Source organism: Neodiprion lecontei, chromosome 5 (genome assembly GCF_021901455.1).
Source record: "Neodiprion lecontei isolate iyNeoLeco1 chromosome 5, iyNeoLeco1.1, whole genome shotgun sequence".
NCBI lineage: Eukaryota > Metazoa > Arthropoda > Insecta > Hymenoptera > Diprionidae > Neodiprion > Neodiprion lecontei.
Window position 1 is genome coordinate 1,266,411 of NC_060264.1, and position 12,182 is coordinate 1,278,592.

Sequence of the window (12,182 nt, forward strand, 5' to 3'; positions counted from 1 at the left end):
AATTTAAAAATGGTGAATTCGGTCTTAGAATTTTGTACGCAGGGGTTTGCGGAATTGCTGATTATCAACTTGGGAACAGATTTCCAAAATCCGAACGAACTGATAATCCTCTTTTTTTAACCAGAAAAATACAAATTCAGATCGGTTGGATAGCTAATCAACTGCCAAAGACTTTTGAAAACAACGAAAATGCGACCTTACATCCGATTTTTGAACCAAGTACAGACACCGATCGACGAATTCTCATATGCATGAAAATGTTTTTGAAACTGTCAACAAAAAAAGTAGCCAGAGAGCAACGGGCTCATTTTTTACTCATTCGCAGACTGTAGATCCGCGAAAAAAATCAACGATCATAAAAATATTTCAAATCCCATGTTATAAAATAATAATAATTTTCAAACCAAAATAGCGTATATCCAAGCTTAAAGTCAAAATAACGTATAATTTTTTTTTTTCACTGCTGATCGTTTCGTGAACTTGTTTAAAAAAAAAAACAATACATACGCCATTTTGGATTTAAACTAACTTTTTTTCTCGACATTTAGCTTGAAAATAAGTCTACGGAACGATTGTCAATGAAGTACAAGAGAAAAGAAAAAAAAATCTCACACGCCCTTTTGGTTTCAGATAGCTCTCTAAATCGAAAAGGGCGTAAAATAAATGCAAACCCTTTCGGCACTGGCACCGCGATATTAAAAATATCCACTCGATTTTCTCCCAACGTGAAACGGATCAGCTCCCGCTAATTCAGCGGCCTCCTCCCCCCCCGTCCTTCCCAATTCCCCAGGGCTTCTCGGGTTCGACGCGAACCCTTCGAGATTGAAGCACAGTTCCCGTCGTCCCGTCAGCCAGAGGCCTCGGGGTGCTCGAGACTCGAAGGCGTGGAGTCCGGGCAGGTGGGAGACCGAAAACGAGAGACCGCAGCCGAGCAGCCAGGCAGGCAGGCAACCCTGCAGGGCTTCCAGGGCTGAATTCCGAAGTACAATTCCCGGCTCCGCCTTCGCGCCCTGGTTACGCCTATCCGGGCTTCCCTTTGTCAGGCAAACACACACTCTGCGGGGGATGAAGAAGGGTGGCACGGCGGCGAGGGGGGTGAGGGGGCGAAAGGCCAAGGCCGAATGTACACAGCGCTGCAGGAGGATTGGGAATATAAGCCACCCCGAACAAACAAATTCGCGAAGGGCAGACCGCCCCGAACAAAGTCGTCCGAAACGCAAACACAACGTTACTCTTATTTTCAATTAAACGCATTGAATTCCGTAGGAAAGAATTGCGGAAAGCAAATTTTTCGTCGCGTTACAATATCTTTTTCTTTTTTTTTTTTTTTTTATTGATCTCTGATATCAGCGTCAACTTTATTTTCACCAACTTTTACCCAGTTTGCTTATTCGTCTATTCAGTCATTTGTTTATCCTTTTGGCCGATAATTATCGACCGGATGTATAACTGCGGAATGTTCGGGGATATAGAGGATAAAATCTTTAACCTTGACGAAACTTCGACGCAATAAACCTTATCGCTAATCGAACCGTCGATTATCTAACGGGATAACGGGTCGAAGCTTATATCGGACATCGATCGATCTGTAAATTGATCAGGATTTCGACAGCTTGTACAGAGTCAAGTGATATATAGCTCATATTTATTGTGACTCGGTGTCTAACTCTCTCCCGTATAATATCGTACTATACGTGTAAAATTGATAAAGGCTTTGCGATTTCTGGGGGCAGGTGATTTCGCTGATCGACACGCGTTTTATTATCATATCGCAGAAAGTTTTCGGTCATTAAAAAACTACGCGTCTTCGCTGATTAGAATAAATAAATAAATAAATATCACGTTTCCAGTTATCGTTATCATGGAAAAGCTTCGATGTTGAGTAAAACAATAACGATGCTATAGCTAGTTAATAATGATTACTGTGATAACAGTGATAAATATTAATGAAAAGTCTCTAATCTCGATTATGATGAAATTTTCTGCACTAACGGCGATTGTTTGTCATCGGTTATGCATAATTTTACAGACACGAGGTATTGCTTTTCTGCAGAAACGAGGTGTAAACGCGGTGATTGCCAAACGAAGACGTCAATTGGCTCGCGTTTCCTCGGCGTCTGCGTGGGAAAATGGCGTAAAGAGGGAGGGAGAGGTTGTCGCGTGTTGATTGTGACAGGAGGGGAAATTGAGTGGAAAGTTCACCACAAATTGCCAAATGGAATGACGTAAATACACGGGCTTACGGTTGGCCGAACGCCAATTCAGCTGTAAAAGCAATTTTTTTTCTTCCCCCCGATCTCCATCTACTTCTTCGATCGCAGAGTATTGGAAATAGTAAAACGTCGAGAAGCCGAGTAATTATCGTCTAATTTTCCAGCAATTAAGCAAGACAAACTTGCGCAGGTGATAAAAGTTCTTGATAACGAATTTCTCTGCTATAGGTTAGATTTTTCGCACGGCACCTGGCCGAGTAACGAGTGTGTAAAAAACGTTTTAAAAAGCGTGCGAAGATCGTAAGCGATAAAAGAAAAGACAAGGAAATATTAAAGAATTGAAGAAAAAGTGGCAAGACAAATTTTGACCCACCTTTCAACACTTTGAAACATACATTTTTCCTTGGAGTAAAATTTCAAAAATAGGGTCAGATATGAGAAATTTTCAAAATTCCAAAAATGACATCGATATATCAAAAATTGAATATATAAATCTTGAATAACCGATTCAAAAGACGCCGTGCCGGAAAGGGTTAAGCTCGGTGCGTAAGGAAATGAAAATTTTTCTCCATCCGTTGAACGGCTTTGAAACGGCGAGTTTATCATGTGGGCGGTTAAATAAAATCTTACACTCGGTAAACGTTCGGAGGACAAATCGCTGGGAGGTAAGCATTTCGTTTCTGGTGTTAAACGCGCCGCTGCGAATACGGTATTCGCGAAATCCATTCGCACAAACGAGAGCCACTTTTGTCGAGAATTCAAGGCTCGACAACCGCTGACGTTCCGCTCTTTGCCAACAACGCGAAAAACCAAATGGATCATGGATCTCTCTCTCCCTATCTCTCTCTCTCTCACCTTGCGAATAATTCAGACGAGGGAAAAAGCTTCTTCGCTACTATCCTCAGAATTACAACCAGCTATGTACTTTCAGGGACAATTAATTACGGCGTGAAAAAACTGAACTCGCGACTGGACAATTAAAATTCAACTAAGCATGGAATACCTTTTATTTAATTCAAGCTCCTTGGAGAATATGTGTGCTGCAAGTTTTTGTCCGTTTTTTGTTACCGAGACATTTTTTCTACGAGTTCAAAAATTCTATATCGGTGTACGTTATAATATTCAACTGATACATATTATTTTTATACATAGGTACGGGAAAGTCAATGAATTTTATTCTAATCCAACGTAATTCATAGATCCATGATTGCAATCCATCCATCTATCCACAGATTGTCAATGAAATTGGAGTTGAAGAAAAAAAATTTGAACATAAAACTTGACTGCTGATACAAATGATCTACTTATAAAAATTCTTCGTTTTATTTTCAAAGGAAACTTGTCGCTAGATACATCATCCTGTCTAATTTTTGTTTTTCGTCCCTAAATTTCGATTTAAGCGCGCAGATTTCGTTCGTTACATCTATTTTTTTTTTCTAATACGTAGTCCAAGATTACCAATAACATCAATTCATTCTCATTGTACTCTCAGATGGACAATAAAAACATCACGTACCAAAAGCTGTGGAAGAAAAATTGTTTTTTTATTTTTTCAAATACTGGATACTATATTCAACGAAACAAATGTAACCACACGTACCGACGATATTATTAAAGTGGCCTTCCATACGGATATACGTATAGCATTACGCATATATGCCACTCAAATCAGAGGTGCGAAAAAGCGGGAAAAAAAAAAATGACGTATGAAGGTATATTTCGAGACGCAGAAGCAATATTTGAAAATTTTATGTATAGACAGAATTTTGCGAATCGTTTAGCGCCACTTACCGCGCGTATATTTGGTTATTTTTATACCGCGTGAAGTAACGATTCTCACCTCGTATATTTTACACTATAATTAATCGAAACTTTGCAGGATGGAAAAAATAAAACAAATAAATAAAACGAGGAAGACGCTCAGGCGTTCTAATTATATATTCAGGTAATAATTATCACGGTACACAAGAAAACGCGTGCGTGATATTATACGTGTCGTAACATCGGTTCTTTTCCTGTGCAATGTATGCTCGATCAATAAATTGTCGTCACTTTTTTTGTAAACAACATTAAAATTGCCTTTTTAGCAGCTACCGTAAGCTATAAGAAGAGCGAAATATCCAATCGACCTTTATCCCCGTTTCTTAAAGTATCGTCTCTTTTTTTTCGCAACAATTTCCAAATGGAAAAAGAAAAAATCGAACATGGAGTAAGAATTTCGTGAAATTGTTGTAACTCATAATTTCTTGGAAATTGAGGGTGCGAGAGAAAGAACCTAAGTTACGAAAATAAATACAAGTTAGAAAATGCAAGTTTTTTTGTTTTTTTTTGTTTATTTTTTTTTTTGCTCTCCTTTCATAAAGGAAAACTAATAACTCTGTTTTAAAATCTGAGAGGGTCAATTTAGCTGCAGAGCTTTGGCGATGTACTACATAAATTTGGAGAAGGTGCGCGATCTTCGCCAGGCGGTTATTTTGAATTTATCGTCAAAGTTTTGCGCAGCCTCCGCAGTCGGGAATTATACAATCTCGGCGACCTGAGAGGCGTTGAAAGGCTGTTTAAAGGGGCGTGAAATTGTCCGTGAACAGAGTTTCATTGAATATTCATCCCCTCAGATCGCGGGGCGCAGTCTGATATTTGTTAGAGCAAATCAATGACGGTACTAAAGCTCCACAATTAACCCTTTGAGTCATAGTGGCAAGTATTCTTACCACTTGTTTTATATCATTGTTTTCGTATATTCAGAGGACTTTTTAACCTATTTCTTAGAGGTTTTTTGCTATTTCAGACAGTATACTAATGGGTTTTCAATACTCGCGAGTAATTGTTGCGATATAATGTAAATTTTTATTGTTAGAAACAAATTGTTTGAAAAAAATCGTGCAAATTGAAGGAATTATTCATTTCCGAGAAAGTCGCCCCTCTACACGTTTACACGGTTTACACAAGTTTCAAGTTTTTGTGATCGGTGATTACGAATCTGAAATCGGATTTTGAAAAATCAGTACGGCGAATCCAATCAGTGACCTTGAAAACCTCTGCATGGAGTTTTTTGACCGTATTCGATCAAATTATAATGTTTCGTCCACCATATTGGATCCAGCATCTTCAATTTTCAAAATCTCATTTCAGATTCTCAGTCATCGACTCCAAGAACCAGTGAATAGCATTTTTTTTATAAAAATTGTCTCAGGAGAATAACGTGCGACTCAAAGGGTTAAACGCGGTCCGGAAGTAAAAATTCCTGTGATTTAATCCAATGATATTTTCTACTTTTAATCTTTTGCATACCTACTTGTAAAAGGAATAAAACGATAGACGGAAAATTAAAAAATTGAAGCTACACATCGGCGCGAATTCTCCGCGGTACGGGAAATCGATTTCAGCAGGGAATTGCAATCAGCCCGTGATATAAATCTCGCGGAGTTGCAGCTGGAGTGCATCTGTCCATCCTCCAGTTTGTCGGGGAACTCCGATAATTGTCTGCTGTAATTTTGAAAGTTTAACCAAGACGCCATTGTCTCGGTTGCCCGGAGTTACAAGCGACCTGATCGTTAAGGAACGGAAATTGAATCGAAGCCGAGCCAAATATACCTGTGTATGGATTTTGAGAAATCTTCATTAAGATGGGACTCGGAAGTGTGAAAAAAAAAAAGAAAAAACAATCCACGGTCGCATTTTCAACAAACAAATTGTGGCAAACGGTTTAAATTTTAAACAGTAATAATGTTCTTACACAATTGACGATATGTCTGTAATAAATAGGACCCGGATAAATATGTATTCAAAGTTAGAAAATATGTACGTATAAAATAGACTTGAAAAACTGAAATATGGAAACTAAAAACTACATTTTCTGATTTCAAATATCGTACTTCGTGTAGTAAACCAAATAAGGAATGAAAATTATTTAAGCACAAAAATATGTATTTACATATTAATCGGAGCTCTAGTAATAAACAATCCTGTTTGAAATCAAATTTTTTCACTCTCGCAATTTGAGAATCGTCTTTGCCCTAGGAGATTATTATTATTAGAATTTTTTTTCTCACTTTTCACTCACCGACTCAGGAGCAGACTTTTCGGAATTGCCGGTTGCCTGTTGTAACGACGCTTCGATGGAGAACGGCCGCAGAGCTGAGAACAGAAGGAAGGAAATTATGCAATTTCGGATATTCGCCGGTAGAATTTGAAATTCATATTACAACGTGTGATGGAATTTATTCGATTCTCGTTTACCGCGGTCTATATTTTCTGCATCCCTTATGCAACAGCAGATGAACTGCAATGCGGCATACCGAGAATCTGTTACGCGGCGAATTTATCTCGTTCAAAAATTCGGCGTTAAAGATCGGAAAAGAGCCGAATCGACGCGAGAGAGATGAAAATTTTGCAATTTTCTCCCTATAAAATTCGAGGCCGTTGAACACTCGCCGCATTCCTGCAGCCCGTCCGTATATTCTGTCGAATAATTTATCATCCACCTCCCTACATTTTCGCTCCCTTTTTTTCGATCCGGGACAGATAGAGAAAAAAAAAAAAAAAAAATAATAAAAACGACGATAGTGAGAAATGAAAAAAAAGAGGAAGAACAGTATGAAAAAATTCGTACTTCGATTCATTATACTTGGATGGTTTTTTCACCCCTCCCTTAGAGAATTTTAGATTTCGAATTCTTCGATCCTTGTTTGAGTAATTGTTTTCTACTGAAAAATTTTATTACACGCGTGTAACCTCAGTGAAAATTTTTGCAAATTTTCGCAGCGCCGAATCAACGTTACGCCTATAGAATTCGGCTGCGTGACGAAGCCAACCCCTGAATCGAATTAAAATCCACGTCAATTAGAATCAGCACGCGGCTCGATGGACGGGCTTCGTCTCCGTGACTCGAGGCTGAGCTGAGATGACATTGCGGATAATGAATTCGAGATTGAGTTTATTAATAAAACGCAGAATAATAATCCCGGGGCGCGAAATATAAAATTATGGCACGCCTCGCGCCGCGCCTCGAGAAGAATTAAGTTGGAGATGCGCGGCGAGGGAGGGAGGCGGTTAATAAACTTTAATGGTTTCTCCCCCAATTAAATAATTACCACGATTACGGGGAGGCTGGGTTAATCCCTAGTCAGATTGACGGGACCCCGGCTCGTCATCGTCTCGTCGTCGAAATTCCGAATTTGAAACGTTCCGAGGGCGCCAAATTCCGAATTGCTTGGTGGCGAAACTTGGGGTAGAGAAATCAAACTTTGGCCAAACATCAAAGTGCCGAAAGGGCGAAAATGAGATCTTTGTTTTGGAGTTTCGATATTTCAACGTTCATTTTGATTTTCGGTTTTTCTCATTTTTTCCACCCACTCGTTGAGCAAACTACGCTGTGCAAGTGTATTTTAATTTTCGGAATTTTACTCCATCGAAACTTTATTATTCGCAATTTTGCTCTATCGTAACTTGAATTTCGGAACTTTGATCCGCCGGCTTTCCGACCATTCGAAACTTTGTTGTTTGTTCGAAGCTTAATTTCTTCGCTTCAAGTTTCGCCAGCAAATAATTCGCGATCAGGCGCTTTCGCCACATTTCAAATTCTCAAACTACCCTGCGAAATATCCCAACGTCCTTTGCACAGCATCTCGACAACTATTTTCACCCTTCCGATATTCCCGCGATATTATCGTCCACGTACATACATTTTCGAGTGGCAATTCGAGCGAGCAGATGGAAATCCGCCAAACAGAACTCGCGTTTCACTCGTTGGCTGTAATTGCCGGCGATTAATCATCCCTCTGTTGCCGGTAATTAATCCGAACACGTAATGTCAATTAAGTTGATACGATCAAGGGCTGATCGCACCCCCATTTTCAAACGGATCGTCCAAAATCTTGGAGCAGCTGCGTCCGCTTGTCGAACAATTTCACAAAGTAAAAGCGCGTTTAAATATTTACGGTTGGTACTGAATTACCGTTTCGCCATTTTGCAAATATCGCCTCTACATTTTCACCCCGTTTTTGCAGTGCTTTTATATTCACACAGCTGACGTGATCCGAACCTCACGAGGATATCAAACGATATTCTCAAATCGATGCTAACCGAGCTCACATTCGTTTAATTGTTATCTCAGCGAGCGAGGAAAATCGCTCTGAAACAGTACCTCAGATTCGCCATTTCCGCGAGTTGTAATGGCAGATTTTTATCAAATTCGCGGTTGGAATACGCCGCGGAGAATCGTCGAGGAGGTTTAAGAGTCTTCGCAAACTTCTGGGCATTAATCATCGTCTTTGGCATATTAATGTCTCCAAGATATTACACATCGGGTCGTTTCGTCAGCGGCGGAGACTCGCGATGATTTCGTTGCCTCTTCGAAATTCATCCCTTGTTTCGAATTCGATTTATGTTCAGCTTCGCTTTATTATTCGAGATTGATTGTATCGGTGACTGAGAAATTTCAACGAGCTGTGTCCGCACGATCAAACTCGAAAATTTGCCAAATTTGGAAATTAGAGGTGAAGTCGTAACTTGAGCATCGGATAAAACGCTCGTCGACGAAAAAGAAATGACGACGATAAAAAACGAGTGCTTTTATTCTTTACAAGCTCGAGCTTGTGTATCGTATAAACCCAGCAGGATTCTTCGCCAACTCTTCCAAACCCAAGCTTCAGAACAAACCACCGAGTAGGTACAAATCGTTAGCGACATTATCTAGCCTCGCGAATAGGGGTATAAACTTCCTAGTTGGCAATAAAATTGCAGGAAATAAATTATCGTATTTAAATTCCCGTGATGTATTCTCTTTGGCTGCAGATCAGCGTTGAAAGAAACTTTTTCTTCTTCATCTCTTTTTTGTGCAAACCGAATTCCTTCCAGTATTCATTCGGTTTCGATGCTTTGAATTTGCCCCAATTCGCGTAAAATTTCTACCGCCATGCGGCTGTATGGGAAACGTCGAAAAAAGAGTAGAAAAAGGAAATTACCGCCTCCAAAACGTTTCGCTGCACCCCTTGAATTGATCGCCGGAAGCCCTTTTCACCCCGCAGGGATGGGGGATTTATTTTTATTGGCACCTTTTCCGGAATAACGTTTATATACTTATTTCAAGGGGATAAGCAGATAATGGCCGCTATCGATTTTCGTACAACGACGAGTTGTGTGATATCCGAAAGGCGAAAGGCATTCGCGAAGGTGACTGTAAAGCCGCGGGTGAATAATTTTCGAAGAATTACAAGCAGCTACCACCGAACCTTAACATTGACGAACGATATTACCAAAATCCTGGTGAAGGAGCGTGTCGCCCCGTAACTTCCTGCATATTTTCAGGTATCCATGTGAAATTTCGACGTTCGAAAATCCCCAGCGACGTGTTGAATTGAAATTTAAAACGTAAAAGGGGGCGACGAATGGACGAGAGCGGCGTTCGTGTAACAAACCATCCTTGTTTTCCAAATTTTTCGACGAACATCGAACGACGAACGTCAATCGATGGCCGTCCTTTGAAGCGGGCTGATCCCCCGTGTAATGTCGAATCACGTGTAGAGGTAATAGAAGCGTGCCGGATGTGTGTGTGTGTTGCATAATACTCGAGCACTGACAAGGCAAAATTTACCGAGACATGCGGAAGAGAGAAGTGTCGGAGCTTTGAAGTCGGTGCCAAAGTGAGTGACGGCTTCGAGCACCTTGTGCAGTCTGTAATCCACCTGCGGAAAAAAGACAGAAATCTTCGTGGCACCCTAGCCACAATTTTTCGCCCGATGGTGAGCGGTGAACCCTGATCAAGGCGATCATTGGCTTTTGAACACTGTCCGCAGAGATGAAGAAGGTCTTTGATCTGACGCGAAGGGGGAAAAAATTCAGGGTCGATGAAACAGGGACGAGAATTTGAGAGGAGCCGTTGTGGATTCGATTTGCCAAATCCATCGAGAATTTCGTACTTGTGTTAAGGGGTTTCAAAGATAGTTTTTTTTTTTTTTTAATTCGCTTTCGTAATGTAGCTATGTTCAAGTACGTACACAAAAAATTTCATGACGATCCGACAAATGTTCGATCCTTCGATCAAAGACCAGATATTACTTTATATTAACTGAATCTTTTTTGTTTTCTTATTTCCAAAGTTCAACGTTACCTCAATACGTGTATAAATTTTTATATTAATAAATCGAAACGTCTCTTCACGGAAAATCCTTGAAAACTCGCTTTTTTTCGTCCTTCCGACTGCGTATAATACCTCAAAGGATAATCAGATCTCGAAAACGTCGATGAAGAACATGATATCCGGGAGTTTTGAACGACTGAGGATAGACGGTTAGAAATGGAAATGGTAGGTATGGATGATCGGAGACGGGCGTTCTGTGCAACGCGTCTGCATGGAACGGCATAAATAACACCGGATGAGAAAAGCTGCCATGCGCGCGGTCGAAGCCGTGGGATGAGTAACGGCTGAGTTATGAATCGTGGAATAACAAATACCCCACGCGATATTGCTTCGCGTGCCGCCTATGTATACCCGGCACGAATACATCCGGTTGTGTGCTCTTCCATCCACCATCCACCATCCACCATCCACCATCCACTACATCCGCACCGAGTCTCGTGCCTCCACATCCATTGCTTCTCGCCACCCTCGGGCGTATTTGCGTACTCCCGGTTCCTTCATCCTCTGCACCCACGTCGTATCTTCCACGAATCGCGATATTGAAATCACCTGAATTTCATTACCGAGTTTCGCTGGCTCTCCTGGAACACAGTCTGGACTGGGAATCAAGGCTATCACTGACTGGGTCAACATCGCCGCTGTCTGCGGTCTAATCTATACGGTACACTGGAAGAAATCGTCCGACTCTGAAGGGGACTTGCCAGGAAATTATGCCCAGTCCATTCGACGCGATCCGATGGTTCCGAGGTCCGCTTCTTTAATCATGTACCTAGAACACTTTTCCTCATCATTGTGACGATGGATTCATGGTTCAACCATCACCGTTTCACCATTATCATGATCTCAATGATGTCTTTAATGGTTTGTCCTGTTCTCGAATAACAGCTGAGAACGATTTTCACCATTTTCATGGTATCAATGATGCCCCTAATGGTTTCTCTTGGTCTTGAATAAAAGTTGAGAAAACAATTTTCACCATTTTCGTAGTCTCGATGATGTCTTTAATGGTTTGTTCCACAATATTTGTTTTCAGTGCTGATGAAAAGAAGTATATCAGGGTAGAGCGGAACCTCTTCTCTTCTCTCCTCTCCTCTTCAATTCGCGTTCCTGATCTCGAGCACTCGATCATGCAGGTTCAACACCCGCTGGAGGTTTCCGAATAACCTAGTTACGGAAAAGGGATTGCGCCTTTGCAGGGATGCACTTTATCCGGGTTGGCACTGCACTTTGCGAACGTGCACAGTGAGAGTCGCTAGTCGCCTCCGGGGTTTAACGATGTTTGGCTCAAAATCGCCGGGGAACGAGCAGAGCGTTTTACGTACCCTGCAGGTGGCCGGATTCGATTATCAATTAGGTTGCGGAAGCTGCAACGAGGTTGGCGAAACACGTGGCAAGAGCGGAGCCCGACAATTAACGTCAGTAATCCACATGAAAAATAAACTGATAATATCCTACTCAATCCTTCTTTGACACACTTATTTCTGGCCACTATTTTGACACACCGGGTCGATTTGACCTCCATGGTGCTTCATCCACCTGCCATTAACAACCCTTTGGGCTCATTTTAGTTTAAACATTCAATAAAATACTTCAGGTATCCCTTAATGTGTCTGTAAAATTGAAATTTGGAAGATATAATATTAAATCGTTAAAAAAAAAATGATGGAAAATTTTCAATTATGGAATGGTGAGCATGCAATGAAAAGTTCGTCTAGCTCAAAATGACCCGGGGTGTCAACGAAGGGTTTAAAACAGTCTGTGCAGTGACAGCTTACGGACGGCTTCATTCGTTTCCTGCAACGATTAGGAAATTTCTTACGGGGTCGATG

At 40.9% G+C, this 12,182-nt stretch overlaps 1 protein-coding gene across 1 annotated transcript in view; it reads right to left on the minus strand.

Moving 5' to 3' along the window:
* The window catches only part of LOC107225437 (protein Tob1), a 120,655-nt gene that overhangs the window by 97,441 nt on the left and 11,032 nt on the right, over positions 1-12,182 (minus strand). Inside the window, exon 2 of the mRNA XM_046741319.1 lies at positions 6,277-6,350. The gene's annotated coding sequence lies outside the window, so the exon portion shown is untranslated. The remainder of the gene's footprint in view (positions 1-6,276; positions 6,351-12,182) is intronic.